A 23253-nucleotide genomic window follows, 5' to 3' on the forward strand; every position below is an offset into this window, starting at 1 on the left:
ACAAAGACCTCATCTGTGTTTAATTGAGAAAAAAAACCTCTTACTGTCTTTTGAAGCGATCCTTAAACAGTCTAGGAGTCAGAAAAGGGCCAGAGACACTGGAGGCCTACTGACATGACATCACAAAAACCTCATCTGTGTTTAATTGAGAAAAAAAAACCTCTTACTGTCTTTTGAAGCAATCCTTAAACAGTCTATGAGTCAGAAAAGGGCCAGGGACACAGGAGGCCTACTGACATGACATCACAAAGACCTCATCTGTGTTTAATTGGGGATAAAAACCTCTTACTGTCTTTTGAAGCCATCCTTAAACAGTCTAGGAGTCAGAAAAGGGCCAGAGACACTGGATGCCTACTGACATGACATCACAAAGACCTCATCTGTGTTTAATTGAGAAAAAAAAACCTCTTACTGCCTTTTGGGGCGATCTTTAAACAGACTAAAAGTCAGAAAAGGGCCAGAGACACTGGATGCCTACTGACATTACATCAGAAAGACCTCATCTGTGTTTAATTGAGAAAAAAAAACCTCTTACTGCCTTTTGGGGCGATCTTTAAACAGACTAAAAGTCAGAAAAGGGCCAGAGACACTGGATACCTACTGACCTGACATCACAAAGACCTCATCTGTGTTTAATTGAGAAAAAAAACCTCCTACTGTCTTTTGAAGCCATCCTTAAACAGTCTAGGAGTCAGAAAAGGGCCAGAGACACTGGAGGCCTACTGACATGACATCACAAAGACCTCACCTGTGTTTAATTGAGAAGAAAAAAACCTCTTAATGTCTTTTGAAGCGATCCTTAAACAGTCTAGGAGTCAGAAAAGGGCCAGAGACACTGGAGGCCTATTGACATGACATCACAAAGACCTCATCTGTGTTTAATTGAGAAAAAAAAACCTCTTACTGCCTTTTGGGGCGATCTTTAAACAGACTAAAAGTCAGAAAAGGGCCAGAGACACTGGATACCTACTGACCTGACATCACAAACACCTCACCTGTGTTTAATTGAGAAGAAAAAAACCTCTTAATGTCTTTTGAAACGATCCTTGAACAGTCTAGGAGTCACAAAAGTGGCAGAGACACTGGAGGCCTACTGACATGACATCACAAAGACCTCATCTGTGTTTAATTGAGAAAAAAAACCTCTTACTGTCTTTTGAAGCGATCCTTAAACAGTCTAGGAGTCAGAAAAGGGCGAGAGACACTGGAGGCCTACTGACATGACATCACAAAGACCTCATCTGTGTTTAATTGAGAAAAAAAACCTCTTACTGTCTTTTGAAGTAATCCTTAAACAGTCTAGGAGACAGAAAAGGGCCAGAGACACAGGATGCCTACTGACATGACATCACAAAGACCTCATCTGTGTTTAATTGAGAAAAAAAACCTCTTACTGTCTTTTCAAGCCATCCTTAAACAGTCTAGGAGTCAGAAAAGGGCCAGAGACACTGGATGCCTACTGAAATGACATCACAAAGACCTCATCTGTGTTTAATTGAGAAAAAAAAAACTCTTACTGTCTTTTGAAGCGATCCTTAAACAGTCTAGGAGTCAGAAAAGGGCCAGAGACACTGGAGGCCTACTGACATGACATCACAAAGACCTCATCTGTGTTTAATTGAGAAAAAAAACCTCTTACTGTCTTTTGAAGCGATCCTTAAACAGTCTAGGAGTCAGAAAAGGGCCAGAGACAATGGAGGCCTACTGACATGACATCACAAAGACCTCATCTGTGTTTAATTGAGAAAAAAAACCTCTTACTGTCTTTTGAAGCGATCCTTAAACAGTCTAGGAGTCAGAAAAGGGCCAGAGACACTGGATGCCTACTGACATGACATCACAAAGACCTCATCTGTGTTTAATTTAGAAAAAAAACCTCTTACTGTCTTTTGAAGCGATCCTTAAACAGTCTATGAGTCCGAAAATGGCCAGAGACACTGGAGGCCTACTGACATGACATCACAAAGACCTCATCTGTGTTTAATTGAGAAAAAAAACCTCTTACTGTCTTTTGAAGCGATCCTTAAACAGTCTAGGAGTCAGAAAAGGGCCAGAGACACTGGATGCCTACTGACATGACATCACAAAGACCTCATCTGTGTTTAATTGAGAAAAAAAACCTCTTACTGTCTTTTGAAGCGATCCTTAAACAGTCTAGGAGTCAGAAAAGGGCCAGAGACACTGGATGCTTACTGACATGACATCACAAAGACCTCATCTGTGTTTAATTGAGAAGAAAAAAACCTTTTACTGCCTTTTGGGGCGATCTTTAAACAGACTAAAAGTCAGAAAAGGGCCAGAGACACTGGATACCTACTGACCTGACATCACAAACACCTCACCTGTGTTTAATTGAGAAGAAAAAAACCTCTTAATGTCTTTTGAAGCGATCCTTGAACAGTCTAGGAGTCACAAAAGTGGCAGAGACACTGGAGGCCTACTGACATGACATCACAAAGACCTCATCTGTGTTTAATTGAGAAAAAAAACCTCTTACTGTCTTTTGAAGCGATCCTTAAACAGTCTAGGAGTCAGAAAAGGGCGAGAGACACTGGAGGCCTACTGACATGACATCACAAAGACCTCATCTGTGTTTAATTGAGAAAAAAAACCTCTTACTGTCTTTTCAAGCCATCCTTAAACAGTCTAGGAGTCAGAAAAGGGCCAGAGACACTGGATGCCTACTGACATGACATCACAAAGACCTCATCTGTGTTTAATTGAGAAAAAAAACCTCTTACTGTCTTTTGAAGCGATCCTTAAACAGTCTAGGAGTCAGAAAAGGGCCAGAGACACTGGAGGCCTACTGACATGACATCACAAAGACCTCATCTGTGTTTAATTGAGAAAAAAAACCTCTTACTGTCTTTTGAAGCGATCCTTAAACAGTCTAGGAGTCAGAAAAGGGCCAGAGACACTGGATGCTTACTGACATGACATCACAAAGACCTCATCTGTGTTTAATTGAGAAGAAAAAAACCTTTTACTGCCTTTTGGGGCGATCTTTAAACAGACTAAAAGTTAGAAAAGGGCCAGAGACACTGGATACCTACTGACATGATATCACAAAGACCTCCCCTGTGTTTAATTGAGGAGAAAAAACCTCTTACTGCCTTTTGGGGCCATCTTTAAACAGACTAAAAGTTAGAAAAGGGCCAGAGACACTGGATACCTACGGACATGATATCACAAAGACCTCCCCTGTGTTTAATTGAGGAGAAAAAACCTCTTACTGCCTTTTTGGGCCATCTTTAAACAGACTAAAAGTTAGAAAAGGGCCAGAGACACTGGATACCTACGGACATGATATCACAAAGACCTCACCTTTGTTTAATTGAAAAGAAAAAAACCTCTTACTGCCTTTTGAAGCGATCCTTAAACAGTCTAGGAGTCAGAAAAGGGCCAGAGACACTGGAGGCCTACTGACATGACATCACAAAGACCTCATCTGTGTTTAATTGAGAAAAAAAACCTCTTACTGTCTTTTGAAGCCATCCTTAAACAGTCTAGGAGTCAGAAAAGGGCCAGAGACACTGGAGGCCTACTGACATGACATCACAAAGACCTCATCTGTGTTTAATTGAGAAAAAAAACCTCTTACTGTCTTTTGAAGCAATCCTTAAACAGTCTATGAGTCAGAAAAGGGCCAGGGACACAGGAGGCCTACTGACATGACATCACAAAGACCTCATCTGTGTTTAATTGGGGATAAAAACCTCTTACTGTCTTTTGAAGCCATCCTTAAACAATCTAGGAGTCAGAAAAGGGCCAGAGACACTGGATGCCTACTGACATGACATCACAAAGACCTCATCTGTGTTTAATTGAGAAAAAAAACCTCCTACTGTCTTTTGAAGCCATCCTTAAACAGTCTAGGAGTCAGAAAAGGGCCAGAGACACTGGAGGCCTACTGACATGACATCACAAAGACCTCATCTGTGTTTAATTGAGAAAAAAAAACCTCTTACTGTCTTTTGAAGCGATCCTTAAACAGTCTAGGAGTCAGAAAAGGGCCAGGGACAGGAGGCCTACTGACATGACATCACAAAGAACTCATCTGTGTTTAATTGAGAAAAAAAAACCTCTTACTGCCTTTTGGGGCGATCTTTAAACAGACTAAAAGTCAGAAAAGGGCCAGAGACACTGGATACCTACTGACCTGACATCACAAAGACCTCACCTGTGTTTAATTGAGAAGAAAAAAACCTCTTAATGTCTTTTGAAGCGATCCTTAAACAGTCTAGGAGTCAGAAAAGGGCCAGAGACACTGGAGGCCTATTGACATGACATCACAAAGACCTCATCTGTGTTTAATTGAGAAAAAAAAAACCTCTTACTGCCTTTTGGGGCGATCTTTAAACAGACTAAAAGTCAGAAAAGGGCCAGAGACACTGGATACCTACTGACCTGACATCACAAACACCTCACCTGTGTTTAATTGAGAAGAAAAAAACCTCTTAATGTCTTTTGAAGCGATCCTTGAACAGTCTAGGAGTCACAAAAGTGGCAGAGACACTGGAGGCCTACTGACATGACATCACAAAGACCTCATCTGTGTTTAATTGAGAAAAAAAACCTCTTACTGTCTTTTGAAGCGATCCTTAAACAGTCTAGGAGTCAGAAAAGGGCGAGAGACACTGGAGGCCTACTGACATGACATCACAAAGACCTCATCTGTGTTTAATTGAGAAAAAAAAACCTCTTACTGTCTTTTGAAGCGATCCTTAAACAGTCTAGGAGTCAGAAAAGGGCCAGGGACAGGAGGCCTACTGACATGACATCACAAAGAACTCATCTGTGTTTAATTGAGAAAAAAAAACCTCTTACTGCCTTTTGGGGCGATCTTTAAACAGACTAAAAGTCAGAAAAGGGCCAGAGACACTGGATACCTACTGACCTGACATCACAAAGACCTCACCTGTGTTTAATTGAGAAGAAAAAAACCTCTTAATGTCTTTTGAAGCGATCCTTAAACAGTCTAGGAGTCAGAAAAGGGCCAGAGACACTGGAGGCCTATTGATATGACATCACAAAGACCTCATCTGTGTTTAATTGAGAAAAAAAAAACCTCTTACTGCCTTTTGGGGCGATCTTTAAACAGACTAAAAGTCAGAAAAGGGCCAGAGACACTGGATACCTACTGACCTGACATCACAAACACCTCACCTGTGTTTAATTGAGAAGAAAAAAACCTCTTAATGTCTTTTGAAGCGATCCTTGAACAGTCTAGGAGTCACAAAAGTGGCAGAGACACTGGAGGCCTACTGACATGACATCACAAAGACCTCATCTGTGTTTAATTGAGAAAAAAAACCTCTTACTGTCTTTTGAAGCGATCCTTAAACAGTCTAGGAGTCAGAAAAGTGCGAGAGACACTGGAGGCCTACTGACATGACATCACAAAGACCTCATCTGTGTTTAATTGAGAAAAAAAAACCTCTTACTGTCTTTTGAAGTAATCCTTAAACAGTCTAGGAGACAGAAAAGGGCCAGAGACACAGGATGCCTACTGACATGACATCACAAAGACCTCATCTGTGTTTAATTGAGAAAAAAAACCTCTTACTGTCTTTTCAAGCCATCCTTAAACAGTCTAGGAGTCAGAAAAGGGCCAGAGACACTGGATGCCTACTGACATGACATCACAAAGACCTCATCTGTGTTTAATTGAGAAAAAAAAACCTCTTACTGTCTTTTGAAGCGATCCTTAAACAGTCTAGGAGTCAGAAAAGGGCCAGAGACACTGGAGGCCTACTGACATGACATCACAAAGACCTCATCTGTGTTTAATTGAGAAAAAAAAACCTCTTACTGTCTTTTGAAGCGATCCTTAAACAGTCTAGGAGTCAGAAAAGGGCCAGAGACACTGGAGGCCTACTGACATGACATCACAAAGACTTCATCTGTGTTTAATTGAGAAAAAAAACCTCTTACTGTGTTTTGAAGCGATCCTTAAACAGTCTAGGAGTCAGAAAAGGGCCAGAGACAATGGAGGCCTACTGACATGACATCACAAAGACCTCATCTGTGTTTAATTGAGAAAAAAAACCTCTTACTGTCTTTTGAAGCGATCCTTAAACAGTCTAGGAGTCAGAAAAGGGCCAGAGACACTGGATGCCTACTGACATGACATCACAAAGACCTCATCTGTGTTTATTGAGAAAAAAACCTCTTACTGTCTTTTGAAGCGATCCTTTAACAGTCTAGGAGTCAGAAAAGTGCCAGAGACAATGGAGGCCTACTGACATGACATCACAAAGACCTCATCTGTGTTTAATTGAGAAAAAAAACCTCTTACTGTCTTTTGAAGCGATCCTTAAACAGTCTAGGAGTCAGAAAAGGGCCAAAGACACTGGATGCCTACTGACATGACATCACAAAGACCTCATCTGTGTTTAATTGAGAAAAAAAACCTCTTACTGTCTTTTGAAGCGATCCTTAAACAGTCTAGGAGTCAGAAAAGTGCCAGAGACACTGGATGCCTACTGACATGACATCACAAAGACCTCATCTGTGTTTAATTGAGAAAAAAACCTCTTACTGTCTTTTGAAGCGATCCTTAAACAGTCTAGGAGTCAGAAAAGGGCCAGAGACACTGGATGCTTACTGACATGACATCACAAAGACCTCATCTGTGTTTAATTGAGAAGAAAAAAACCTTTTACTGCCTTTTGGGGCGATCTTTAAACAGACTAAAAGTTAGAAAAGGGCCAGAGACACTGGATACCTACTGACATGATATCACAAAGACCTCCCCTGTGTTTAATTGAGGAGAAAAAACCTCTTACTGCCTTTTGGGGCGATCTTTAAACAGACTAAAAGTCAGAAAAGGGCCAGAGACACTGGATACCTACTGACCTGACATCACAAACACCTCACCTGTGTTTAATTGAGAAGAAAAAAACCTCTTAATGTCTTTTGAAGCGATCCTTGAACAGTCTAGGAGTCACAAAAGTGGCAGAGACACTGGAGGCCTACTGACATGACATCACAAAGACCTCATCTGTGTTTAATTGAGAAAAAAAACCTCTTACTGTCTTTTGAAGTAATCCTTAAACAGTCTAGGAGACAGAAAAGGGCCAGAGACACAGGATGCCTACTGACATGACATCACAAAGACCTCATCTGTGTTTAATTGAGAAAAAAAAACCTCTTACTGCCTTTTGGGGCGATCTTTAAACAGACTAAAAGTCAGAAAAGGGCCAGAGACACTGGATACCTACTGACCTGACATCACAAAGACCTCACCTGTGTTTAATTGAGAAAAAAAACCTCTTACTGTATTTTGAAGCGATCCTTAAACACTCTAGGAGTCAGAAAAGGGCCAGGGACACAGGAGGCCTACTGACATGACATCACAAAGACCTCATCTGTGTTTAATTGGGGATAAAAACCTCTTACTGTCTTTTGAAGCCATCCTTAAACAATCTAGGAGTCAGAAAATGGCCAGAGACACTGGATGCCTACTGACATGACATCACAAAGACCTCATCTGTGTTTAATTGAGAAAAAAACCTCTTACTGTCTTTTGAAGTGATCCTTAAACAGTCTAGGAGACAGAAAAGGGCCAGAGACACAGGATGCCTACTGACATGACATCACAAAAACCTCATCTGTGTTTAATTGAGAAAAAAAACCTCTTACTGTCTTTTGAAGTGATCCTTAAACAGTCTAGGAGTCAGAAAAGGGCCAGAGACACTGGAGGCCTACTGACATGACATCACAAAGACCTCATCTGTGTTTAATTGAGAAAAAAAACCTCTTACTGTCTTTTGAAGCGATCCTTAAACAGTCTAGGAGTCAGAAAAGGGCCAGAGACAATGGAGGCCTACTGACATGACATCACAAAGACCTCATCTGTGTTTAATTGAGAAAAAAAACCTCTTACTGTCTTTTGAAGCAATCCTTAAACAGTCTATGAGTCAGAAAAGGGCCAGGGACACAGGAGGCCTACTGACATGACATCACAAAGACCTCATCTGTGTTTAATTGGGGATAAAAACCTCTTACTGTCTTTTGAAGCCATCCTTAAACAATCTAGGAGTCAGAAAAGGGCCAGAGACACTGGATGCCTACTGACATGACATCACAAAGACCTCATCTGTGTTTAATTGAGAAAAAAAACCTCCTACTGTCTTTTGAAGCCATCCTTAAACAGTCTAGGAGTCAGAAAAGGGCCAGAGACACTGGAGGCCTACTGACATGACATCACAAAGACCTCATCTGTGTTTAATTGAGAAAAAAAAACCTCTTACTGTCTTTTGAAGCGATCCTTAAACAGTCTAGGAGTCAGAAAAGGGCCAGGGACAGGAGGCCTACTGACATGACATCACAAAGAACTCATCTGTGTTTAATTGAGAAAAAAAAACCTCTTACTGCCTTTTGGGGCGATCTTTAAACAGACTAAAAGTCAGAAAAGGGCCAGAGACACTGGATACCTACTGACCTGACATCACAAAGACCTCACCTGTGTTTAATTGAGAAGAAAAAAACCTCTTAATGTCTTTTGAAGCGATCCTTAAACAGTCTAGGAGTCAGAAAAGGGCCAGAGACACTGGAGGCCTATTGACATGACATCACAAAGACCTCATCTGTGTTTAATTGAGAAAAAAAAAACCTCTTACTGCCTTTTGGGGCGATCTTTAAACAGACTAAAAGTCAGAAAAGGGCCAGAGACACTGGATACCTACTGACCTGACATCACAAACACCTCACCTGTGTTTAATTGAGAAGAAAAAAACCTCTTAATGTCTTTTGAAGCGATCCTTGAACAGTCTAGGAGTCACAAAAGTGGCAGAGACACTGGAGGCCTACTGACATGACATCACAAAGACCTCATCTGTGTTTAATTGAGAAAAAAAACCTCTTACTGTCTTTTGAAGCGATCCTTAAACAGTCTAGGAGTCAGAAAAGGGCGAGAGACACTGGAGGCCTACTGACATGACATCACAAAGACCTCATCTGTGTTTAATTGAGAAAAAAAAACCTCTTACTGTCTTTTGAAGTAAACCTTAAACAGTCTAGGAGACAGAAAAGGGCCAGAGACACAGGATGCCTACTGACATGACATCACAAAGACCTCATCTGTGTTTAATTGAGAAAAAAAACCTCTTACTGTCTTTTCAAGCCATCCTTAAACAGTCTAGGAGTCAGAAAAGGGCCAGAGACACTGGATGCCTACTGACATGACATCACAAAGACCTCATCTGTGTTTAATTGAGAAAAAAAACCTCTTACTGTCTTTTGAAGCGATCCTTAAACAGTCTAGGAGTCAGAAAAGGGCGAGAGACACTGGAGGCCTACTGACATGACATCACAAAGACCTCATCTGTGTTTAATTGAGAAAAAAAAACCTCTTACTGTCTTTTGAAGTAATCCTTAAACAGTCTAGGAGACAGAAAAGGGCCAGAGACACAGGATGCCTACTGACATGACATCACAAAGACCTCATCTGTGTTTAATTGAGAAAAAAAACCTCTTACTGTCTTTTCAAGCCATCCTTAAACAGTCTAGGAGTCAGAAAAGGGCCAGAGACACTGGATGCCTACTGACATGACATCACAAAGACCTCATCTGTGTTTAATTGAGAAAAAAAAACCTCTTACTGTCTTTTGAAGCGATCCTTAAACAGTCTAGGAGTCAGAAAAGGGCCAGAGACACTGGAGGCCTACTGACATGACATCACAAAGACCTCATCTGTGTTTAATTGAGAAAAAAAAACCTCTTACTGTCTTTTGAAGCGATCCTTAAACAGTCTAGGAGTCAGAAAAGGGCCAGAGACACTGGAGGCCTACTGACATGACATCACAAAGACTTCATCTGTGTTTAATTGAGAAAAAAAACCTCTTACTGTGTTTTGAAGCGATCCTTAAACAGTCTAGGAGTCAGAAAAGGGCCAGAGACAATGGAGGCCTACTGACATGACATCACAAAGACCTCATCTGTGTTTAATTGAGAAAAAAAACCTCTTACTGTCTTTTGAAGCGATCCTTAAACAGTCTAGGAGTCAGAAAAGGGCCAGAGACACTGGATGCCTACTGACATGACATCACAAAGACCTCATCTGTGTTTATTGAGAAAAAAACCTCTTACTGTCTTTTGAAGCGATCCTTTAACAGTCTAGGAGTCAGAAAAGTGCCAGAGACAATGGAGGCCTACTGACATGACATCACAAAGACCTCATCTGTGTTTAATTGAGAAAAAAAACCTCTTACTGTCTTTTGAAGCGATCCTTAAACAGTCTAGGAGTCAGAAAAGGGCCAAAGACACTGGATGCCTACTGACATGACATCACAAAGACCTCATCTGTGTTTAATTGAGAAAAAAAACCTCTTACTGTCTTTTGAAGCGATCCTTAAACAGTCTAGGAGTCAGAAAAGTGCCAGAGACACTGGATGCCTACTGACATGACATCACAAAGACCTCATCTGTGTTTAATTGAGAAAAAAACCTCTTACTGTCTTTTGAAGCGATCCTTAAACAGTCTAGGAGTCAGAAAAGGGCCAGAGACACTGGATGCTTACTGACATGACATCACAAAGACCTCATCTGTGTTTAATTGAGAAGAAAAAAACCTTTTACTGCCTTTTGGGGCGATCTTTAAACAGACTAAAAGTTAGAAAAGGGCCAGAGACACTGGATACCTACTGACATGATATCACAAAGACCTCCCCTGTGTTTAATTGAGGAGAAAAAACCTCTTACTGCCTTTTGGGGCCATCTTTAAACAGACTAAAAGTTAGAAAAGTGCCAGAGACAATGGAGGCCTACTGACATGACATCACAAAGACCTCATCTGTGTTTAATTGAGAAAAAAAACCTCTTACTGTCTTTTGAAGCGATCCTTAAACAGTCTAGGAGTCAGAAAAGGGCCAGAGACAATGGAGGCCAACTGACATGACATCACAAAGACCTCATCTGTGTTTAATTGAGAAAAAAAACCTCTTACTGTCTTTTGAAGCGATCCTTAAACAGTCTAGGAGTCAGAAAAGGGCCAGAGACACTGGATGCCTACTGACATGACATCACAAAGACCTCATCTGTGTTTAATTGAGAAAAAAAAACCTCTTACTGCCTTTTGGGGCGATCTTTAAACAGACTAAAAGTCAGAAAAGGGCCAGAGACACTGGATACCTACTGACCTGACATCACAAAGACCTCACCTGTGTTTAATTGAGAAGAAAAAAACCTCTTAATGTCTTTTGAAGCGATCCTTAAACAGTCTAGGAGTCAGAAAAGGGCCAGAGACACTGGAGGCCTATTGACATGACATCACAAAGACCTCATCTGTGTTTAATTGAGAAAAAAAAACCTCTTACTGCCTTTTGGGGCGATCTTTAAACAGACTAAAAGTCAGAAAAGGGCCAGAGACACTGGATACCTACTGACCTGACATCACAAACACCTCACCTGTGTTTAATTGAGAAGAAAAAAACCTCTTAATGTCTTTTGAAGCGATCCTTGAACAGTCTAGGAGTCACAAAAGTGGCAGAGACACTGGAGGCCTACTGACATGACATCACAAAGACCTCATCTGTGTTTAATTGAGAAAAAAAACCTCTTACTGTCTTTTGAAGTAATCCTTAAACAGTCTAGGAGACAGAAAAGGGCCAGAGACACAGGATGCCTACTGACATGACATCACAAAGACCTCATCTGTGTTTAATTGAGAAAAAAAAACCTCTTACTGCCTTTTGGGGCGATCTTTAAACAGACTAAAAGTCAGAAAAGGGCCAGAGACACTGGATACCTACTGACCTGACATCACAAAGACCTCACCTGTGTTTAATTGAGAAAAAAAACCTCTTACTGTATTTTGAAGCGATCCTTAAACACTCTAGGAGTCAGAAAAGGGCCAGGGACACAGGAGGCCTACTGACATGACATCACAAAGACCTCATCTGTGTTTAATTGGGGATAAAAACCTCTTACTGTCTTTTGAAGCCATCCTTAAACAATCTAGGAGTCAGAAAATGGCCAGAGACACTGGATGCCTACTGACATGACATCACAAAGACCTCATCTGTGTTTAATTGAGAAAAAAACCTCTTACTGTCTTTTGAAGTGATCCTTAAACAGTCTAGGAGACAGAAAAGGGCCAGAGACACAGGATGCCTACTGACATGACATCACAAAAACCTCATCTGTGTTTAATTGAGAAAAAAAACCTCTTACTGTCTTTTGAAGTGATCCTTAAACAGTCTAGGAGTCAGAAAAGGGCCAGAGACACTGGAGGCCTACTGACATGACATCACAAAGACCTCATCTGTGTTTAATTGAGAAAAAAAACCTCTTACTGTCTTTTGAAGCGATCCTTAAACAGTCTAGGAGTCAGAAAAGGGCCAGAGACAATGGAGGCCTACTGACATGACATCACAAAGACCTCATCTGTGTTTAATTGAGAAAAAAAACCTCTTACTGTCTTTTGAAGCAATCCTTAAACAGTCTATGAGTCAGAAAAGGGCCAGGGACACAGGAGGCCTACTGACATGACATCACAAAGACCTCATCTGTGTTTAATTGGGGATAAAAACCTCTTACTGTCTTTTGAAGCCATCCTTAAACAATCTAGGAGTCAGAAAAGGGCCAGAGACACTGGATGCCTACTGACATGACATCACAAAGACCTCATCTGTGTTTAATTGAGAAAAAAAACCTCCTACTGTCTTTTGAAGCCATCCTTAAACAGTCTAGGAGTCAGAAAAGGGCCAGAGACACTGGAGGCCTACTGACATGACATCACAAAGACCTCATCTGTGTTTAATTGAGAAAAAAAAACCTCTTACTGTCTTTTGAAGCGATCCTTAAACAGTCTAGGAGTCAGAAAAGGGCCAGGGACAGGAGGCCTACTGACATGACATCACAAAGAACTCATCTGTGTTTAATTGAGAAAAAAAAACCTCTTACTGCCTTTTGGGGCGATCTTTAAACAGACTAAAAGTCAGAAAAGGGCCAGAGACACTGGATACCTACTGACCTGACATCACAAAGACCTCACCTGTGTTTAATTGAGAAGAAAAAAACCTCTTAATGTCTTTTGAAGCGATCCTTAAACAGTCTAGGAGTCAGAAAAGGGCCAGAGACACTGGAGGCCTATTGACATGACATCACAAAGACCTCATCTGTGTTTAATTGAGAAAAAAAAAACCTCTTACTGCCTTTTGGGGCGATCTTTAAACAGACTAAAAGTCAGAAAAGGGCCAGAGACACTGGATACCTACTGACCTGACATCACAAACACCTCACCTGTGTTTAATTGAGAAGAAAAAAACCTCTTAATGTCTTTTGAAGCGATCCTTGAACAGTCTAGGAGTCACAAAAGTGGCAGAGACACTGGAGGCCTACTGACATGACATCACAAAGACCTCATCTGTGTTTAATTGAGAAAAAAAACCTCTTACTGTCTTTTGAAGCGATCCTTAAACAGTCTAGGAGTCAGAAAAGGGCGAGAGACACTGGAGGCCTACTGACATGACATCACAAAGACCTCATCTGTGTTTAATTGAGAAAAAAAAACCTCTTACTGTCTTTTGAAGTAATCCTTAAACAGTCTAGGAGACAGAAAAGGGCCAGAGACACAGGATGCCTACTGACATGACATCACAAAGACCTCATCTGTGTTTAATTGAGAAAAAAAACCTCTTACTGTCTTTTCAAGCCATCCTTAAACAGTCTAGGAGTCAGAAAAGGGCCAGAGACACTGGATGCCTACTGACATGACATCACAAAGACCTCATCTGTGTTTAATTGAGAAAAAAAAACCTCTTACTGTCTTTTGAAGCGATCCTTAAACAGTCTAGGAGTCAGAAAAGGGCCAGAGACACTGGAGGCCTACTGACATGACATCACAAAGACCTCATCTGTGTTTAATTGAGAAAAAAAAACCTCTTACTGTCTTTTGAAGCGATCCTTAAACAGTCTAGGAGTCAGAAAAGGGCCAGAGACACTGGAGGCCTACTGACATGACATCACAAAGACTTCATCTGTGTTTAATTGAGAAAAAAAACCTCTTACTGTGTTTTGAAGCGATCCTTAAACAGTCTAGGAGTCAGAAAAGGGCCAGAGACACTGGATGCCTACTGACATGACATCACAAAGACCTCATCTGTGTTTAATTGAGAAAAAAAAACCTCTTACTGCCTTTTGGGGCGATCTTTAAACAGACTAAAAGTCAGAAAAGGGCCAGAGACACTGGATGCCTACTGACATTACATCACAAAGACCTCATCTGTGTTTAATTGAGAAAAAAAACCTCCTACTGTCTTTTGAAGCCATCCTTAAACAGTCTAGGAGTCAGAAAAGGGCCAGAGACACTGGAGGCCTACTGACATGACATCACAAAGACCTCATCTGTGTTTAATTGAGAAAAAAAACCTCTTACTGTCTTTTGAAGCGATCCTTAAACAGTCTAGGAGTCAGAAAAGGGCCAGAGACACTGGAGGCCTATTGACATGACATCACAAAGACCTCATCTGTGTTTAATTGAGAAAAAAAAACCTCTTACTGCCTTTTGGGGCGATCTTTAAACAGACTAAAAGTCAGAAAAGGGCCAGAGACACTGGATACCTACTGACCTGACATCACAAACACCTCACCTGTGTTTAATTGAGAAGAAAAAAACCTCTTAATGTCTTTTGAAGCGATCCTTGAACAGTCTAGGAGTCACAAAAGTGGCAGAGACACTGGAGGCCTACTGACATGACATCACAAAGACCTCATCTGTGTTTAATTGGGGATAAAAACCTCTTACTGTCTTTTGAAGCCATCCTTAAACAATCTAGGAGTCAGAAAATGGCCAGAGACACTGGATGCCTACTGACATGACATCACAAAGACCTCATCTGTGTTTAATTGAGAAAAAAACCTCTTACTGTCTTTTGAAGTGATCCTTAAACAGTCTAGGAGACAGAAAAGGGCCAGAGACACAGGATGCCTACTGACATGACATCACAAAGACCTCATCTGTGTTTAATTGAGAAAAAAAACCTCTTACTGTCTTTTGAAGTGATCCTTAAACAGTCTAGGAGTCAGAAAAGGGCCAGAGACACTGGAGGCCTACTGACATGACATCACAAAGACCTCATCTGTGTTTAATTGAGAAAAAAAACCTCTTACTGTCTTTTGAAGCGATCCTTAAACAGTCTAGGAGTCAGAAAAGGGCCAGAGACAATGGAGGCCTACTGACATGACATCACAAAGACCTCATCTGTGTTTAATTGAGAAAAAAAACCTCTTACTGTCTTTTGAAGCGATCCTTAAACAGTCTAGGAGTCAGAAAAGGGCCAGAGACACTGGATGCCTACTGACATGACATCACAAAGACCTCATCTGTGTTTAATTGAGAAAAAAAACCTCTTACTGTCTTTTGAAGCGATCCTTAAACAGTCTAGGAGTCAGAAAAGGGCCAGAGACACTGGAGGCCTACTGACATGACATCACAAAGACCTCATCTGTGTTTAATTGAGAAAAAAAACCTCTTACTGTCTTTTGAAGCGATCCTTAAACAGTCTAGGAGTCAGAAAAGGGCCAGAGACAATGGAGGCCTACTGACATGACATCACAAAGACCTCATCTGTGTTTAATTGAGAAAAAAAACCTCTTACTGTCTTTTGAAGCGATCCTTAAACAGTCTAGGAGTCAGAAAAGGGCCAGAGACACTGGATGCCTACTGACATGACATCACAAAGACCTCATCTGTGTTTAATTGAGAAAAAAAACCTCTTACTGTCTTTTGAAGCGATCCTTAAACAGTCTAGGAGTCAGAAAAGGGCCAGAGACACTGGATGCTTACTGACATGACATCACAAAGACCTCATCTGTGTTTAATTGAGAAGAAAAAAACCTTTTACTGCCTTTTGGGGCGATCTTTAAACAGACTAAAATTTAGAAAAGGGCCAGAGACACTGGATACCTACTGACATGATATCACAAAGACCTCCCCTGTGTTTAATTGAGGAGAAAAAACCTCTTACTGCCTTTTGGGGCCATCTTTAAACAGACTAAAAGTTAGAAAAGGGCCAGAGACACTGGATACCTACGGACATGATATCACAAAGACCTCCCCTGTGTTTAATTGAGGAGAAAAAACCTCTTACTGCCTTTTGGGGCCATCTTTAAACAGACTAAAAGTTAGAAAAGGGCCAGAGACACTGGATACCTACGGACATGATATCACAAAGACCTCACCTTTGTTTAATTGAGAAGAAAAAAACCTCTTACTGCCTTTTGAAGCGATCCTTAAACAGTCTAGGAGTCAGAAAAGGGCCAGAGACACTGGAGGCCTACTGACATGACATCACAAAGACCTCATCTGTGTTTAATTGAGAAAAAAAACCTCTTACTGTCTTTTGAAGCGATCCTTAAACAGTCTAGGAGTCAGAAAAGGGCCAGAGACACTGGAGGCCTACTGACATGACATCACAAAAACCTCATCTGTGTTTAATTGAGAAAAAAAAACCTCTTACTGTCTTTTGAAGCAATCCTTAAACAGTCTATGAGTCAGAAAAGGGCCAGGGACACAGGAGGCCTACTGACATGACATCACAAAGACCTCATCTGTGTTTAATTGGGGATTAAAACCTCTTACTGTCTTTTGAAGCCATCCTTAAACAGTCTAGGAGTCAGAAAAGGGCCAGAGACACTGGATGCCTACTGACATGACATCACAAAGACCTCATCTGTGTTTAATTGAGAAAAAAAAACCTCTTACTGCCTTTTGGGGCGATCTTTAAACAGACTAAAAGTCAGAAAAGGGCCAGAGACACTGGATGCCTACTGACATTACATCAGAAAGACCTCATCTGTGTTTAATTGAGAAAAAAAAACCTCTTACTGCCTTTTGGGGCGATCTTTAAACAGACTAAAAGTCAGAAAAGGGCCAGAGACACTGGATACCTACTGACCTGACATCACAAAGACCTCATCTGTGTTTAATTGAGAAAAAAAACCTCCTACTGTCTTTTGAAGCCATCCTTAAACAGTCTAGGAGTCAGAAAAGGGCCAGAGACACTGGAGGCCTACTGACATGACATCACAAAGACCTCATCTGTGTTTAATTGAGAAAAAAAACCTCTTACTGTCTTTTGAAGCGATCCTTAAACAGTCTAGGAGTCAGAAAAGGGCCAGGGACAGGAGGCCTACTGACATGACATCACAAAGACCTCATCGGTGTTTAATTGAGAAAAAAAAACCTCTTACTGCCTTTTGGGGCGATCTTTAAACAGACTAAAAGTCAGAAAAGGGCCAGAGACACTGAATACCTACTGACCTGACATCACAAAGACCTCACCTGTGTTTAATTGAGAAGAAAAAAACCTCTTAATGTCTTTTGAAACGATCCTTGAACAGTCTAGGAGTCACAAAAGTGGCAGAGACACTGGAGGCCTACTGACATGACATCACAAAGACCTCATCTGTGTTTAATTGAGAAAAAAAACCTCTTACAGTCTTTTGAAGCGATCCTTAAACAGTCTAGGAGTCAGAAAAGGGCGAGAGACACTGGAGGCCTACTGACATGACATCACAAAGACCTCATCTGTGTTTAATTGAGAAAAAAAACCTCTTACTGTCTTTTGAAGTAATCCTTAAACAGTCTAGGAGACAGAAAAGGGCCAGAGACACAGGATGCCTACTGACATGACATCACAAAGACCTCATCTGTGTTTAATTGAGAAAAAAAACCTCTTACTGTCTTTTCAAGCCATCCTTAAACAGTCTAGGAGTCAGAAAAGGGCCAGAGACACTGGATGCCTACTGAAATGACATCAGAAAGACCTCATCTGTGTTTAATTGAGAAAAAAAAACCTCTTACTGTCTTTTGAAGCGATCCTTAAACAGTCTAGGAGTCAGAAAAGGGCCAGAGACACTGGAGGCCTACTGACATGACATCACAAAGACCTCATCTGTGTTTAATTGAGAAAAAAAACCTCTTACTGTCTTTTGAAGCGATCCTTAAACAGTCTAGGAGTCAGAAAAGGGCCAGAGACAATGGAGGCCTACTGACATGACATCACAAAGACCTCATCTGTGTTTAATTGAGAAAAAAAACCTCTTACTGTCTTTTGAAGCGATCCTTAAACAGTCTAGGAGTCAGAAAAGGGCCAGAGACACTGGATGCCTACTGACATGACATCACAAAGACCTCATCTGTGTTTAATTTAGAAAAAAAACCTCTTACTGTCTTTTGAAGCGATCCTTAAACAGTCTAGGAGTCAGAAAAGGGCCAGAGACACTGGAGGCCTACTGACATGACATCACAAAGACCTCATCTGTGTTTAATTGAGAAAAAAAACCTCTTACTGTCTTTTGAAGCGATCCTTAAACAGTCTAGGAGTCAGAAAAGGGCCAGAGACACTGGATGCCTACTGACATGACATCACAAAGACCTCATCTGTGTTTAATTGAGAAAAAAAACCTCTTACTGTCTTTTGAAGCGATCCTTAAACAGTCTAGGAGTCAGAAAAGGGCCAGAGACACTGGATGCTTACTGACATGACATCACAAAGACCTCATCTGTGTTTAATTGAGAAGAAAAAAACCTTTTACTGCCTTTTGGGGCGATCTTTAAACAGACTAAAAGTTAGAAAAGGGCCAGAGACACTGGATACCTACTGACATGATATCACAAAGACCTCCCCTGTGTTTAATTGAGGAGAAAAAACCTCTTACTGCCTTTTGGGGCCATCTTTAAACAGACTAAAAGTTAGAAAAGGGCCAGAGACACTGGATACCTACGGACATGATATCACAAAGACCTCCCCTGTGTTTAATTGAGGAGAAAAAACCTCTTACTGCCTTTTTGGGCCATCTTTAAACAGACTAAAAGTTAGAAAAGGGCCAGAGACACTGGATACCTACGGACATGATATCACAAAGACCTCACCTTTGTTTAATTGAGAAGAAAAAAACCTCTTACTGCCTTTTGAAGCGATCCTTAAACAGTCTAGGAGTCAGAAAAGGGCCAGAGACACTGGAGGCCTACTGACATGACATCACAAAGACCTCATCTGTGTTTAATTGAGAAAAAAAACCTCTTACTGTCTTTTGAAGCCATCCTTAAACAGTCTAGGAGTCAGAAAAGGGCCAGAGACACTGGAGGCCTACTGACATGACATCACAAAGACCTCATCTGTGTTTAATTGAGAAAAAAAACCTCTTACTGTCTTTTGAAGCAATCCTTAAACAGTCTATGAGTCAGAAAAGGGCCAGGGACACTGGATGCCTACTGACATGACATCACAAAGACCTCATCTGTGTTTAATTGGGGATAAAAACCTCTTACTGTCTTTTGAAGCCATCCTTAAACAATCTAGGAGTCAGAAAAGGGCCAGAGACACTGGATGCCTACTGACATGACATCACAAAGACCTCATCTGTGTTTAATTGAGAAAAAAAACCTCCTACTGTCTTTTGAAGCCATCCTTAAACAGTCTAGGAGTCAGAAAAGGGCCAGAGACACTGGAGGCCTACTGACATGACATCACAAAGACCTCATCTGTGTTTAATTGAGAAAAAAAAACCTCTTACTGTCTTTTGAAGCGATCCTTAAACAGTCTAGGAGTCAGAAAAGGGCCAGGGACAGGAGGCCTACTGACATGACATCACAAAGACCTCATCTGTGTTTAATTGAGAAAAAAAAACCTCTTACTGCCTTTTGGGGCGATCTTTAAACAGACTAAAAGTCAGAAAAGGGCCAGAGACACTGGATACCTACTGACCTGACATCACAAACACCTCACCTGTGTTTAATTGAGAAGAAAAAAACCTCTTAATGTCTTTTGAAGCGATCCTTGAACAGTCTAGGAGTCACAAAAGTGGCAGAGACACTGGAGGCCTACTGACATGACATCACAAAGACCTCATCTGTGTTTAATTGAGAAAAAAAACCTCTTACTGTCTTTTGAAGCGATCCTTAAACAGTCTAGGAGTCAGAAAAGGGCGAGAGACACTGGAGGCCTACTGACATGACATCACAAAGACCTCATCTGTGTTTAATTGAGAAAAAAAACCTCTTACTGTCTTTTCAAGCCATCCTTAAACAGTCTAGGAGTCAGAAAAGGGCCAGAGACACTGGATGCCTACTGACATGACATCACAAAGACCTCATCTGTGTTTAATTGAGAAAAAAAACCTCTTACTGTCTTTTGAAGCGATCCTTAAACAGTCTAGGAGTCAGAAAAGGGCCAGAGACACTGGAGGCCTACTGACATGACATCACAAAGACCTCATCTGTGTTTAATTGAGAAAAAAAACCTCTTACTGTCTTTTGAAGCGATCCTTAAACAGTCTAGGAGTCAGAAAAGGGCCAGAGACAATGGAGGCCTACTGACATGACATCACAAAGACCTCATCTGTGTTTAATTGAGAAAAAAAACCTCTTACTGTCTTTTGAAGCGATCCTTAAACAGTCTAGGAGTCAGAAAAGGGCCAGAGACACTGGATGCCTACTGACATGACATCACAAAGACCTCATCTGTGTTTAATTGAGAAAAAAAACCTCTTACTGTCTTTTGAAGCGATCCTTAAACAGTCTAGGAGTCAGAAAAGGGCCAGAGACACTGGATGCTTACTGACATGACATCACAAAGACCTCATCTGTGTTTAATTGAGAAGAAAAAAACCTTTTACTGCCTTTTGGGGCGATCTTTAAACAGACTAAAAGTTAGAAAAGGGCCAGAGACACTGGATACCTACTGACATGATATCACAAAGACCTCCCCTGTGTTTAATTGAGGAGAAAAAACCTCTTACTGCCTTTTGGGGCCATCTTTAAACAGACTAAAAGTTAGAAAAGGGCCAGAGACACTGGATACCTACGGACATGATATCACAAAGACCTCCCCTGTGTTTAATTGAGGAGAAAAAACCTCTTACTGCCTTTTTGGGCCATCTTTAAACAGACTAAAAGTTAGAAAAGGGCCAGAGACACTGGATACCTACGGACATGATATCACAAAGACCTCACCTTTGTTTAATTGAAAAGAAAAAAACCTCTTACTGCCTTTTGAAGCGATCCTTAAACAGTCTAGGAGTCAGAAAAGGGCCAGAGACACTGGAGGCCTACTGACATGACATCACAAAGACCTCATCTGTGTTTAATTGAGAAAAAAAACCTCTTACTGTCTTTTGAAGCGATCCTTAAACAGTCTAGGAGTCAGAAAAGGGCCAGAGACACTGGAGGCCTACTGACATGACATCACAAAGACCTCATCTGTGTTTAATTGAGAAAAAAAACCTCTTACTGTCTTTTGAAGCAATCCTTAAACAGTCTATGAGTCAGAAAAGGGCCAGGGACACAGGAGGCCTACTGACATGACATCACAAAGACCTCATCTGTGTTTAATTGGGGATAAAAACCTCTTACTGTCTTTTGAAGCCATCCTTAAACAATCTAGGAGTCAGAAAAGGGCCAGAGACACTGGATGCCTACTGACATGACATCACAAAGACCTCATCTGTGTTTAATTGAGAAAAAAAACCTCCTACTGTCTTTTGAAGCCATCCTTAAACAGTCTAGGAGTCAGAAAAGGGCCAGAGACACTGGAGGCCTACTGACATGACATCACAAAGACCTCATCTGTGTTTAATTGAGAAAAAAAAACCTCTTACTGTCTTTTGAAGCGATCCTTAAACAGTCTAGGAGTCAGAAAAGGGCCAGGGACAGGAGGCCTACTGACATGACATCACAAAGAACTCATCTGTGTTTAATTGAGAAAAAAAAACCTCTTACTGCCTTTTGGGGCGATCTTTAAACAGATTAAAAGTCAGAAAAGGGCCAGAGACACTGGATACCTACTGACCTGACATCACAAAGACCTCACCTGTGTTTAATTGAGAAGAAAAAAACCTCTTAATGTCTTTTGAAGCGATCCTTAAACAGTCTAGGAGTCAGAAAAGGGCCAGAGACACTGGAGGCCTATTGACATGACATCACAAAGACCTCATCTGTGTTTAATTGAGAAAAAAAAAACCTCTTACTGCCTTTTGGGGCGATCTTTAAACAGACTAAAAGTCAGAAAAGGGCCAGAGACACTGGATACCTACTGACCTGACATCACAAACACCTCACCTGTGTTTAATTGAGAAGAAAAAAACCTCTTAATGTCTTTTGAAGCGATCCTTGAACAGTCTAGGAGTCACAAAAGTGGCAGAGACACTGGAGGCCTACTGACATGACATCACAAAGACCTCATCTGTGTTTAATTGAGAAAAAAAACCTCTTACTGTCTTTTGAAGCGATCCTTAAACAGTCTAGGAGTCAGAAAAGGGCGAGAGACACTGGAGGCCTACTGACATGACATCACAAAGACCTCATCTGTGTTTAATTGAGAAAAAAAAACCTCTTACTGTCTTTTGAAGTAATCCTTAAACAGTCTAGGAGACAGAAAAGGGCCAGAGACACAGGATGCCTACTGACATGACATCACAAAGACCTCATCTGTGTTTAATTGAGAAAAAAAACCTCTTACTGTCTTTTCAAGCCATCCTTAAACAGTCTAGGAGTCAGAAAAGGGCCAGAGACACTGGATGCCTACTGACATGACATCACAAAGACCTCATCTGTGTTTAATTGAGAAAAAAAAACCTCTTACTGTCTTTTGAAGCGATCCTTAAACAGTCTAGGAGTCAGAAAAGGGCCAGAGACACTGGAGGCCTACTGACATGACATCACAAAGACCTCATCTGTGTTTAATTGAGAAAAAAAAACCTCTTACTGTCTTTTGAAGCGATCCTTAAACAGTCTAGGAGTCAGAAAAGGGCCAGAGACACTGGAGGCCTACTGACATGACATCACAAAGACTTCATCTGTGTTTAATTGAGAAAAAAAACCTCTTACTGTGTTTTGAAGCGATCCTTAAACAGTCTAGGAGTCAGAAAAGGGCCAGAGACAATGGAGGCCTACTGACATGACATCACAAAGACCTCATCTGTGTTTAATTGAGAAAAAAAACCTCTTACTGTCTTTTGAAGCGATCCTTAAACAGTCTAGGAGTCAGAAAAGGGCCAGAGACACTGGATGCCTACTGACATGACATCACAAAGACCTCATCTGTGTTTATTGAGAAAAAAACCTCTTACTGTCTTTTGAAGCGATCCTTTAACAGTCTAGGAGTCAGAAAAGTGCCAGAGACAATGGAGGCCTACTGACATGACATCACAAAGACCTCATCTGTGTTTAATTGAGAAAAAAAACCTCTTACTGTCTTTTGAAGCGATCCTTAAACAGTCTAGGAGTCAGAAAAGGGCCAAAGACAC

The sequence above is a fragment of the Paroedura picta genome, chromosome 17 (assembly GCF_049243985.1).
Source record: "Paroedura picta isolate Pp20150507F chromosome 17, Ppicta_v3.0, whole genome shotgun sequence".
NCBI lineage: Eukaryota > Metazoa > Chordata > Lepidosauria > Squamata > Gekkonidae > Paroedura > Paroedura picta.